Genomic DNA, 12,830 nt, shown 5'->3' on the forward strand with positions numbered 1-12,830 from the left:
CCCACTCCACGCTCGACACCAGCTTGTAACCTGGCCTTGCTGCCAACTTGGGCCCTGTGCTGGCTCTGGGGTTGCCTGTTGGGGCTGTGCACAGGGACAGCAGCTGTTCCATTCCCCCTTGCCGCTTGCCGTGTGGAGCGGTATTGGCTTCTGCTGCCTGCCTGGATCTCGCTCACGCACTGGGCAGCCCAGAGGCAGCAGTGGCAAACACTGCCTGGCGTGGCAAGTGGGGGGGCTGCAGCTGCTGTCACCACACACAGCCCCAGTGGGCAAGCCCAGAGCCGGCACGTGGCCCAGGCTGGCAGTGGGGCTGGGTTACAAGCTGGTTGCTGAGTGTGAGGGGAAAAGTGGCCCCTTGCCTGCCCCTTGGCCAGCATTCCATGCTGCAGCTGCTTGCAGCCCACCTGGGGCTGCCTGTGCCTGCTCTGGACAGCCCCGTGCGGGCTGCAAGCAGCTGCAGCAGGGAGCACCGGCCATGGGACAGGGAAGGGCTGCTTTCCTCTGTGCCGGGAAGGAGCAGGGAAAGAGCCTAGGGAAAAGTTGAGTGGGGCGGGGGGGTCAGAAAAGCAGTCCCTCCCCTGCTCCGTGGCTGGCACTCCCTCCTGCAGCTGCTCTCAACCCACACGGGGCTGTCCAGAGCAGGCACAGCTAGCCCCACGCAGGCTGCAAGTGGCTGCAGTGCGGGATGCTGGCCACGGGGCGAGGGAGGGGCTGCTCTCCCCTGGGCCACATTTCCCTGGGGTCTTCCTCTGCCCCCCCCAGCCCTTCCCCCTTACTTTCCGGCACAGGGCAGCCAAGTGGTCCGAAGCCAGAATCCAGGCTGGGGCTTCCAGTTGTGAGGGTGGGGACGGGTGGGTCCTGCTGTTGTGGGAGCCTGCTGGGCTTCCCCTGGGTCCTACTGCTCTTGGTTCCTGTCATTTGTGACAGGAACCAAGGGCAGAGTAATATTCATTTTCTAAACTTTTTAGGGACCCCATGGGCCAGATCCAGCCTGCGGGTCATATTTTGCCTACCCCTGGTGTATATTCAACTACATGTATTCTGCTCAGAGAATGGCAGGATTTTAAAAATTAACTTCATTTTTTACCATTGAGGAGTTGGGAAAGAAAATAAATGATCTTCCGTAAGCTAGTTAGACAAAGCAACGGAAAAGACATAGCAAAAGATGTTGTTTATGCTTATATTTCCTTCTCCTGTTTGATCCGTTCTCTGTATTTGATTGAATGGATAACCAGACACAATTAAACTTTGCCCTCAAGAATATTTAGAATTTCCAATGATCACGGAGCATTAGTTATTAGTTTTAAGTAACCTGAAGTATTGAGACAGGGCACTTATGGTTGCTTCTGGTTCCCAAGTCAAGAACTCATGCTTTGTTGACCTAAGCTAAACTGCTTATTGCTCCAGCAGGATTGTATCCAAGATCTTAGAAAGTGGCCTTCAGCTATAAACAAGACTACTGAGGTATTTTGTGATTTGTAACTTCCAATCTGGTTAAGTGAAATAATCTCAGGGAAAACTGGGTGCTGCAGGTTGGTCAGGCAGCATGAACTGCACTAATGATAGTGAAAACTTTGTTTGAAAGTGAATTTATTGGAACTCTTGGATATGTTTGTGCATCATTGTTCAGCTGTAATGCCTTCCCTTATTCTCAGTTCTAAGCATAACCTCTTAAGCACATTTTAGTAACCATTAATGCTGGTTAGCCATTGGAAAATTCAAAAACTGGACATTTGGTGTTGATTTTAACCAGCGAAGCTTTGAATGGATTAGGAACTGTTGCTTCAGATGCTTTTAATTCTACATTAGTAGGAGTAGTTCAGATCTGAGGAATGTCACTTAATAATCCCCATGTTTATCTGGTAGGGCACTTGATAGTGGCAGTTTTTCCTGGTGAAAATACCTCATATATGTAATCTTTCTTGTATTTGTTTGTCAGTGCCTGAATGTATTTAGCTTCAGGTCATACTGAAAGGTTAATCTGTGCCACAAGTCTTCTGTACAAATTTTGTCTGTACTGGTATAAATATTGGTTTAGGTTTTAAATTGGTGTACATGCTAGCATGTTTTACTAGTTTATCTAACAGGACTAGACCTTTACCTAAGCAGCACCTCCCTGGAGGAGGCAGATAAAAAGGGAAGGAGAGAGTAAATTGTGTCCTCTGTAGGGGAGGGGAGAGAACAGGGAGGGCTGTGAAGGGGATCAGCAACACAGCACAGGGCTGGGAAAGGGATGCAGTACTGAGCCAAGGTGCTTGCTGCTGATTGTGCATGTTGTAGGCCAGTTCCAGTCACTTCGGGGAACCAGATCCAGCCCACAGTCTAGAGGTAATATGGCCCAAACCAGTGGAGCACAACATGTTTGCCCTTCTTTAATGGTGATTAGTTTACAAAACAGTGTAGTGCTATAAGAGTTGTGTTCAAATAAACTTCCATCCTTTTTGGATTAAGTGACTGAGAAGAGTGGCCAGCTGGAAGTAGATGTTGTTTTGGATATACATCTTGAGTACTGGATAGCACAGCAATAATGGTTTTGTATTTACTAGAATGCGTGTATGCATGGCTTGTATTTGCAGCCATCACCTCTCTGATTCCAGCATTCACTTTTCCCTACATGGAGACCGTTGTGCATGCATTCTTCCATCCTCTGCATAAGATTTCTGCACAGGTGGTGAACATTTTGACCCTCTGTAGTTCCCAGAATCTGAAATATCCTTGTTTCCTTCCCAATCTTTAGTCTAGCTCACCCATGATTGTATTCAGAATTCATTAGCTAGTATTTGTAACAGTGTTTTGCAGATAGAAAACTTTAAAAATGAACTAATGAATATAATGCGGCACTGTGGAAGAAATTAAGGGTATTTCATCACTGGATCCACTCCTCGGTAGGGACAGGTCAGTGGAGCTGACTCAAATTGAGGTTTCAGTAGATGAGGGAGTAGAGGAAATTGATAAATTAAGCAGTAGCAAATCACCAGGACTTGATGGTATTCACCCTACATTCCTGAAGGAGCTCAGATTAGAAATTGTAGTATGCAATTTATCACTAAAAACCACCTTGGTACCAGAGGACTGGAGGGTTGCCAATGTGACTTCATATTTAAAAAAGGCTCTAGGGAGGATGCAGGGAACTATAGACCAAGGAGCCTAACTTCTGTTCCTGGAAAATTTGGTAGAAACAATAAAAAAAAAAAAAAAAAAAAAAAATTGTTCAGCTCATGGATGAACATGACTTGCTGAGGAAGAATCAACACAGCTTTATCAAAGGGAAATCATGCCTCACTAACCTACTAGATAGAGTTCTTTGAGGGTATTAGAAACAAAGTGAATCAGGGCAATCCTGTTAACAAAGTATATTTGGATTTCTAAAACATTTTTGACAAGGTTTCCCCTTAGAGGCTCTTAACTAAGTTGAGTAGTCATGGGATTACAGGGAATGTCCACTCAAGTATTAGAAAGTGGCTAAAAGATGGAACACAAGGAGTGAGTATAAATGGTCAATTTTCAGGATGAAAGGAAATAAACATTGGGGTCCCCCAGGGATCCATGTTAGGGCCAGTGCTGTTTAACATATTCATAAATGATCTGGAAAAAGGGGTGCATAGCAAGGTGGCCAAATTTGCTTATTCAAAATGGTGAAGACCAAGGTGGACTGTGACGTACTACAGAAGGATCTGGCACAATTGATTGAATGGGCAACGAAATGGCAGATGAAATTTCATGTAGGTAAATGTAAAGTGATGTACCTGGGCAAAAACAACCCAAACTGTACCTACACTTTGGGCTCTGGATTAGCTGTTGCTACACAGGAAAGTGATCTGGGAGTCCTTGCAGACAGCTTGCTGAAAACATCAGTTTGGTGCTCGGCAACCGTCAAAAGGCAAACAAAATGTTGGGGATTACTAAGAATGGAATCATAAACAAAATGGCAAGTATTGTCGTGTTCCTTTATAAATCCATGGTGTGTCCGCACTTTGAACACTGCCCGGTTTCGATTCCCACACTTCAATAAGGGTATAGAAAAACTAGAGAAGATTCAGAAAAGCGCAACAAGTATGATTAGCATTATGGAGGGGCTTGCATATGAGGAGAGACTAAAGAGGCTTGGCCTGTTCAGTTTAGAAAAAGAGGTGTTTGAGGGAGGATGTGATAATACTAAATAGCAAAGAGAAAGTAAATAGGAATTTATTATTTTCTCTCACAATACAGGAACTAGAGGTCACAACGTGAAACCAGTAGGTAGTACTAAAACTAATAATTTTTATCCACAGTGTGTCATTAAAGTGTAGAACTCATTGCCACCAAGATGCTGTGGAAGCTGCCGGTTTAGCCAGATTCAAAAAGGGAATTCTTGGAGGAAAGGGCTATTGAGCATGGAAGTTTAGGGGTATAGCCTCTGAATTAGAGCTTTCTAGACCTTAAATGCTGGAGGCTGAGAGAGAGCAACAGTGTCGGGGGGAGGGGAGGGGTATGAAGAGGAAGTGGGGCAGAAAGCCCTGGTCATACCCTGTTGACTGTCCCTTGAGCATTCACACTCTGCCACTGTGACACAGGCCTATTTAATATGCTGTAGGATTATGGGCTTAGGTCTGTCACAAAAAACTATAAGCCTCCCTTAATAACAGAGGCCACTGGGGACATACCAATTGGTTACTTGGGACAAATAAAAAGAAAATAGGAAGGAGAGTGAGGGCATAGGTTAATAAGAAGGGATCTATCTGGAAGGGGACACTGAGAAAAGCATCCACTGCCCCCATCCACCCCCCTGAATTAATCAAGGGTACCTGTGGTCTTGGGACTTGGTGGGGCCATGGATGGGGGAGTATGTAACAAAAAAGATGCAAGGAACAGTTCAACCAGAACGAAAACAGCAACCTGGCATAGTTGAAATAGGCGTGCACTGGGATCTACCTCTGTTGGTGAAAGGAGCAGGTATAAGGGGTATCTGTAAAGCACACCAGATAAACCACTATGCAATGGCTCCATGGAGCTGCCGCCATCTTAGGCTCCTGGTAGATTGGCAGATCAAGGTGGAATACAGATGTCTACTGGGTTCCCTTGTACCTCCCCGCCCCCTCTCCCCCACCTAGGATGTCGTGCCATTTGTTATTGGGGTGGGATGCAAGGATGGAATGATGGATTATGTGGAGCACAAGCAAGTAGAGCTGGTGGCGTTGGGCTGTTCAGAGGTGGACCAAATTGATATTCGCCAGCCTACTAAGATGGTGGGGTGGGTTTGCCAAGGCAACAATCCCACAACTAGCTCTGAAGGGCTTGGGGAATACTGGGAGGGCAGGGAATGTCCTTGTGCAGGACCTGGTTGATGTGGGTGAGGTGAGAGGATGGCAAGGTAGCCTTTACCTTGTAGAGTAAGGGGTAGGGAGTATATGGCATAGGCAGCTCCATGCACTGGGCAGTAGAGGAGGTCTCAGATAAGAGTGACATTGGTCAGGAGCATTCATTGGCACACCCAGGACATCTCCATCACTGGCACCACCGGCTGGGGTATTTTCAGCAGGAACTCAGTCAGCGCTCTGGGCAACCATCCCTGGGGACTTGGAGGCAGAGACCAGCCTCCAGGCCCTGAGGAGGTCCTGATAGAAATCCAGCAAATCCTCAACATCCTGCTTAAGGAGACCTTACAGGTAGAAGAGCTGCCAGTCGGATCAGAACCCTCAGAGGTGATGGAGAAAGGCACAGTCTATCAGAAATTGCATCACCTGGTTACCAGCTCTGTACATAAGCCTCTGAAGGGCCTGAAGGCAGATGATGTGAACCTGGCTATGGAGACAGACCAGGCCCTGCCTGCCCTGCCACAAGGGAGGACTCAAGGTACCTGAAGAGACCCAGTGCCCATCTCTGGAAACTGGCCAGGAGCTCCAAGGGCATGGCCAGGATGTTGAAACAGTACCAGAGCATGGGCAGGACCAGTTGGTTGATGACCAGGGCCCTCCCATGAAGGAAGAGAGATTGCAGCAGACCCGCCCATGGCTGCAGCTGCTCAGACACCTTGACCTCTAACTGGTGCCAGTTCTACAGAGGGGAAGGGTGACTGGTAGACCCCCCAGCTAGAGCAGCAAGCCTTCACGCCATTGGATGTTTGGAGTGCAGGTGGGTTTGAGCCTACCTGTCACCTACTGTCAGGCCAGAGCTCTTGACCCAGTTGACCAAGTAGATGGACTGATAGGCCTCCACCTATGCCAGGTTGTCCAGGTCCTGGACAGTCAGGAGTGCATTATTAACATACACTAACAGGACCATTCTCATGGTTGATTCCTTGAGCAGCAACCCTGCCACCCACTTGCTCAGGAGACAGCTTGAGGGCAGGGGTGTAGAATTGGCCTGATAGCAGACAACTTTGACTCACTCCAAACCTGAACAGGATGGTCTCCATCAGCGTCCAGTAGAACTTGACCATACACTCTGTGGAGGCGTATGGTACCTGGAGAAACCACATGAAGCAGGAACAAAGCTGAGCCAGTGACATACCCATTGTACACCTGTCAAATGTTTTTACTCGTCAAGGGACTGGAGGGCAAATGACAGGCCATCCTATGAACAAGCTCAAGGAGGTCCTGCACCAGTACAGATTGTTGAAGATGGAGCACTCTGGAATTGTATGTCTAGTTGGGGTGAAAAGCATCCCCTTGCGTGGACTTCAGGCACAGCGAGATGGCTTTCACTATGACCTTATTGTATGTACAGAGGAGTGAGACTGGGTTCCAGTTCCTCAGGTCACAAGGGTCCCCCTTCTTAGGCAGTAAGGTCAGGATAGCCTTCCCGCACAACAGGGAGAACTACCCCAGACTCAGCCCAGACAGCGGTGAGGTCCAGGCTAAGGATGTCCCAGAAGGTGCAGTAGAACTTCAGGGTCAGCTTGTCAGTGCCTAGCGCTTGTTGGTGGGCATCAGGCAGAGGGTGTCTGAGAGCTCAGTCAGAATGAGAGGACCCTTTAGCTAGTCCTGATTGCTCTCACTGACCTGTGGCAGTCCCTCCCACAGGACCTGGTAAGTGTCAGATTCAGCAAGATCACCATATAGAAAGCCCTTGCCCTTTCTCACAGCTCACTGGGATCTGAGAGAGGTACCAGGAGGCAAGCAATGTACTTTTGGGCACCCCTCTTCTTCAGGGCACAAGAAGCAGGTTCCACAGTCCAACTTCATTAGCAGGGCACCTATGTAGATTATCTCATTTGTATTTCTCCAAAGAACACAATGTTATATTCTTATGCAGGTGTTTTTGTATTGATGGTTTCATTTTTGTTAATTTGCGTGAGAAGACTTAAATGCAAAAGCACTATATGATTTCTGGGATGAATTGCAAAAGATTTCATGATATTCTTACTAGTTCTTATAGGAATACAATATATATATATTTTTTTTGACTGGCAAACTCCAGTAGGAGGAAATACTTATTATTGTCTCATTTTCTTGTCTCCTATTGAGTTGTGTTCAAATAAATCTAAGAAATACTAAAGCCGGTCTCTTTTTCTAGTACTGATTTTGCCTCTATTTTTCCAAGCATCGTGCTTAAATTTTCTTTTAATCTGATCACTTAAATGGTGGATTTGTGATAGTGGAGGCTGAAGTCCACTATGCATGGAACTAGCACAGCTTGGCACTATCTCTACATTCTTCTGTGTACTATCCTGCCAGCGTTTTTCAGTCCTACTTTGATGGTATACCACTCAGGTATGTGCTCAAAACCTTGCCTTCTAAGACTTGTGTAGGTTGTCACCTCTGAGGTTTTTCAGCAAATATCCATTAGGAGTGTATTTCCCATGGTCAGATCTTTAGGGGTGTGTGCATATTCCTAATTTTCAAAAAATCCTCTTTGTAAAATCCATATTTGCTCACATTTTCTATGGGAAAAGAATGTTTGTATACATAAGCTAAGCCAGCTATTTTTTCGCTTAATGAATTCTTGTAAAGCCTGGAATGTGCATGCTATTAAACAACCAAATGTATTGAAGCAGTGATACAAACACAAACATTTGGAGGTGGCTTACTTTCTCTTTGGTTCTAGTTTTGTCTTCATTAAGAAAATGATATTTTCTAGACTTGAGGTAACATTCTTATAATTCTTATTTTGTAATCTTCGTATCTGATAATTCATGGGACAACTACAAACTGCTGTCTTTAGTAGATTTTATCTCCAGTCGAGACAGGTTTTTTTTCTTCCAGATCAGAGTAGTAGAGGGAGAAGTTTAAACAAATCAGGGACTTAAGAGATGGGATGTCTTCAAAAGTAGGGGTTGGGTTTCCTTCCACCTGTCCCTTACCTATGTACTATCATCAGCAAAACGGTCTTCAATATAAGCTGCCTGAGGGAAAACTAAAATGCTCAATAATAGGAAGAGGAGAGGAAAATGCCAGCATTTAGGAAAATAATCTGGCCTTCAGTACTCAGTATGAAAGCTATGAATATTATAAGTCTCCAGCAAGCTAAAAAGCGAGTGGAAGTTCTATGCGTTTTCTTATGGTTCTTCATAGTTACCATTAATGTGTAATGTGTCATTTTCCTTCCAGTCAAAACAAGATATATTTTCATAATCCAAATGTATAGAGTGAACTTTTAATTTCAGCATGCAGTATATGTACATAATTGGTGCACTCCTTAGTTAATTGCCAGATAAATCTGACAACAAGAATTAATATTTTAAAATCATTATAGCGCTTTACACGCAATGAATTTTGAACAGTTGACATCCAATTTCTGATTTGCTGATAAAGGTATCATCTGCTTAGTTTTTTGTGCTAAAATATTTTGAATTAAACAAATATGTTAAAATGTTTTAAAACTATCATTCATAACACCATGAAATAAGTGAGACTGCTTTGCCAAGAGGTTTTTTTGGGGGAGGGGCAAGTTAAGATAAAAACGGAAAGTTACTATATTAAAAAGTTAAATGTAATAAATTGGACCAAATAAAATCTAATTATTTTAAGTCCATTGAATAAACCATGACAGGGTAATGATTTTAATTGTTTTCTTCATTGGTGGCTGTAGTTAAACTAATAGTTCATGCCCTTGATCTGTGATGTGATTCTCTGTGCCCATGTGGAATGCTCTCAGTGTCACTTCACTTTGCTGTTCTTGTAGATAGCGTGAGGTTGGGCTCTTTACTGCTTTTTGTGAAGTAATGAACATCATCTATTTCCATTAACTACAAAGTAGCTTAATCCCTCAGAACTGAACAGGTTCATTTGATCCCTCCAACCTGAACAGCAGTACTGTGCATTACCCTCTCCCTTTAGGGGGAAGAAAAGTTTGAAGTAAAATGCAACTAATGGAATATAAAAGCTTGTTTTTCTGTTTGCCAAGTGATAAGTGAATTTTTAACCAAAGTTATATACTCTTTCCTTATTGTGACAGTCCAGGGGAAGAATGTAGTCTTAGTGCTATATACTCAATAATCAGTAATGCTCATACACCGCACGTACTATATTAAAAAGATACTCAATTCTGACAAAAACAATGAAATTCACAGTCAAGGGAGGGCATGAAATATCTGCCTTTCAGTGTGTAGGCAAAATAATGCTGGTAAAAATATTCCAGACTTGGCACAGTTTTCTACAGGAGATATGTGTACCGATTTAACAGAATTTTGTGCTTTTTTGATGAGATGGGAAACATAAATAGTTTAAATAGTTAATTCAGTACTTTTATTATGACCCTTAAAATCAAATACAATAAATAAAATCTTGGTGGTTTGTATATTAATTATGAAATAGTATAAGGCAAAATTTTCAAAAGTGGCCAAGTGACTTAAGATCTGAAAAACTTGTCTACATAGGAAACACTGTATCAGTTATAGAGCATATAGATAGGGTAATATAATTCCTTGTGTGGATATTGTTATTTTGGTACAAAACCGCCTTTTCAGTTTGACTCATTGTTTGAAAAAAGGTTAAGCTAAACCACAAGTAGGCACGTTTACAGAAATAAGTGTTGACATAATATAGGTATATACTTCAAGAGAGATGTGACCAGCCTGGAGAGGGTTCAGAGGAAGGCCACCTGCTTGGTGAGAGGGCAGCAGGACAGGTCCTACAAGGAGAGACTGAGGGAGCTGAACCTGTTCAGCCTCAGCAAAAGGAGGCTGCCCACTCATCGTGGGAGATCAACAGCAAATAGGTAGAGCTCTTTTCTCCCCAGCACCACCTGAGGTGACGAGGAACAATGGTAATAAGCTGATGGAGAATAGGTTTAGGTTAGTGATCAGAAGGCAATATTTACAGTTAGGGTGGCCAGAATCTGGAACCAACTTCCCAGGGAGGTAGTCCCCACCCCTACCTTGGGCAAATTCAAGAGGAGGTTGGATGATCACCTGTCTGGGGTCTTGTGAACCCAGCATTCATTCCTGCCTGTGGCAGGGGGTCAGGCTACATGATCTGTTCAGGTCCCTCCTGACCCTAGCTACTGTGAAACAAGTAAAACTTTCCCATGTAGACAAAGTTTAGCCATTTCAGTACTTTTCTGTACTTTACCTTGACTTGTTTTGAAATTTATCAGGAATTTATGAGGTACTAATACATAATAAAAAAAAATAATTTTGCAAAGTTATCAAAATTAACAATTATTTTAAATTTCTCTCCATATGCATCTTTTAGACAACAACTAGGAATATTTTCACCAGCAGTGTCTGCTAGGGACTGTGCATGGTTTCATGTCCCGTTTTCCCCTCTTGCTTCTTTTGACATCAGTGGAGCAAGTGGTGGTACGAGCAACAGCGTGGGGGTTAACACAGTTATCAGTCCCCTCTCTCTTTCCCCACTCCACCACCAACAGCCATGGTCAGGAGACTCTTTAGTTGGGAATTTGGTGACAGGCCGTATGTTTGGCATCCTTGATTTAGAGAGTTGGTACTCAGTGTCTCAGAGCCTAGATCCCTGGAATTTAAGTATTGGCTTCCTTGTAGAGTGGTATTTCCCTTGAGTGATGGATGCAGAAGATACCTGTTATTGTTTGGGGAAAAAGCAGCATTCACTCTGAAATGTAGAGGTACTTCTCACTAAAGCTGAGTTATAAGAAATTCTATAGATTTTTTTTTTGTTGTTGTCTAATCAGCACTGTAAATGTGAGCATACTTTCTACCAATGGAGAGATTTTGGAACTTGCAGAAATCTTAAAGGTCACATTTCCTTTCATTTTCCAAAACTTAAGGTGAACTGAGGTATGAGATTTCCCCCCCCCCCCAAAAAAAAAAAAAAGGCTTGGGAAGGCTTATAATGTGGACACTGTATGTCCAAAGTTATATTTTTAAAGGGAAGAAAAACTGGATTCCTTTAATATGGGTACCTTGTAAAATGGTTCAATAGTTAATGCAAAAGCTGATAATTTTTTAACTCTTTAAAAGACTGTCTAGTTCTCTTCCTTGGCATATGCATTTCATCTTTTAGAAGGGAAAACTACAAACTTTCACATATTTTTAAAACAAAGAGCTAAGCTGCTTTCTATGAGGCTTTCTGAGGAAGAAGGTCAAGGTTCAGAAGAAGAAGCCATCTTCATTCTCTGCTGGTGGTTCTCAACCAAGACCTGGGTCAGAGCCCTCAGTTTAAGATGGTTGAGTTAGCTGAACTAGTTGATCCAGTTGTATATCCTTCCCTCTCAATTTAGTTCCTGCATTTTGTCTTTCAAGGAAGTGTATCCTGGGTCTTGCAGGTGATTCAAGATGGGTGTTTGAGGGTGGTTCCCATTTATATCTTGTTGCCCAGCTAATTTGGAAAAGAATGCGACAGATACCAGTTGATTGAGAAGATACTTTGTTCTGTCAGATCTGAAAACTGGCCAAGTCCATGTTAACTTCATCTCAGTCCATCATATTCATCCAGTCCATCTTAATTTCATATGACAAAGGCCTTTTGTCTGCCTGAGAGATTTTAAGTTATTAGCCAGCCAACCTCAGGCTTGCAGTTTAAAAAAAAAATGTGGGCCTTTAGGAGGATGGAGGGCATACACAGGCCCTAATGAATACTGCTGGTAAAGATATTGCAAAGCCTCGTGCAGAAGGCCACATGCACAGAACATCTCAAACCCATTTACTTGAGGTAGGCAGCCTGTCTTCATTATATTTCTCTTGCTCCTAAACCCCGCAAATACGTTGGTTCCCTTTTGGTACTGGGTCTGCAACATACAACAGTCATTTGAAATACAACAGTCATTTGAAATTAAGTAGCTATAAATTTAGAAAATACCAAGTTTTAATCTAATTAAAACTACTTAATTTTCCTTTGTGTGCTATATCAACAATTTACTTGATCTGTGGAAGCCTCAGAATGTTCCAGACCAGGTCAAACATGAGTTCTATACAAAAGAAAGAAAAGTTAGGAAGCCTCCTACCTAAATTTATAAGAGAAACTTTCAGGCATCTTTGTCATAATGAACCAGAAATGGAATGATCCCATTTTTTGTCTTGGGTGTTTTTTTTCTCTTTTGTGCAGATCATCTCTAAACCTAAGGGACAGAAGAGGAATCTTCACTTTAAAACTGTCATATGTACTTCCAACTTTCAAAGGAAATTACAAGATGGAGTTAATCTGAATCAAAGTGAGTAAACGTAGTCTGCATGTACCCAAATTCATAGACTGAAAAGCAGTAAAAACGTGAAATAATCCAAAAGGCTGTGAATTCAGTTATTGGGTATAAGTGAAACCTGTTGAGAGAAACCTCATAGATGGAAATTTAACATGGATATGTGCTAGACAGGATATCCTAATGTGACAGATTATGTTGGTGGGAAAGTGTGTATCTGAATACTCAGACCAGAGCAAGTCTTAAACAAAACATGACTACAGTTTGCTAGCAAGTCTCATGCAAGGAGCAAAAAG

The 12,830-nt window shown here is 43.1% G+C and overlaps 1 protein-coding gene across 1 annotated transcript in view; it reads left to right on the forward strand.

Moving 5' to 3' along the window:
- ITCH (itchy E3 ubiquitin protein ligase) overlaps window positions 1–12,830 on the forward strand; it is a 136,930-nt gene that overhangs the window by 5,662 nt on the left and 118,438 nt on the right. Inside the window, exon 2 of the mRNA XM_090020495.1 lies at window positions 12,444–12,549. The gene's annotated coding sequence lies outside the window, so the exon portion shown is untranslated. The remainder of the gene's footprint in view (window positions 1–12,443; window positions 12,550–12,830) is intronic.

This window comes from Crocodylus siamensis, chromosome 10 (genome assembly GCF_052110815.1).
Source record: "Crocodylus siamensis isolate JL-2025a chromosome 10, ASM5211081v1, whole genome shotgun sequence".
Lineage (NCBI taxonomy): Eukaryota > Metazoa > Chordata > Crocodylia > Crocodylidae > Crocodylus > Crocodylus siamensis.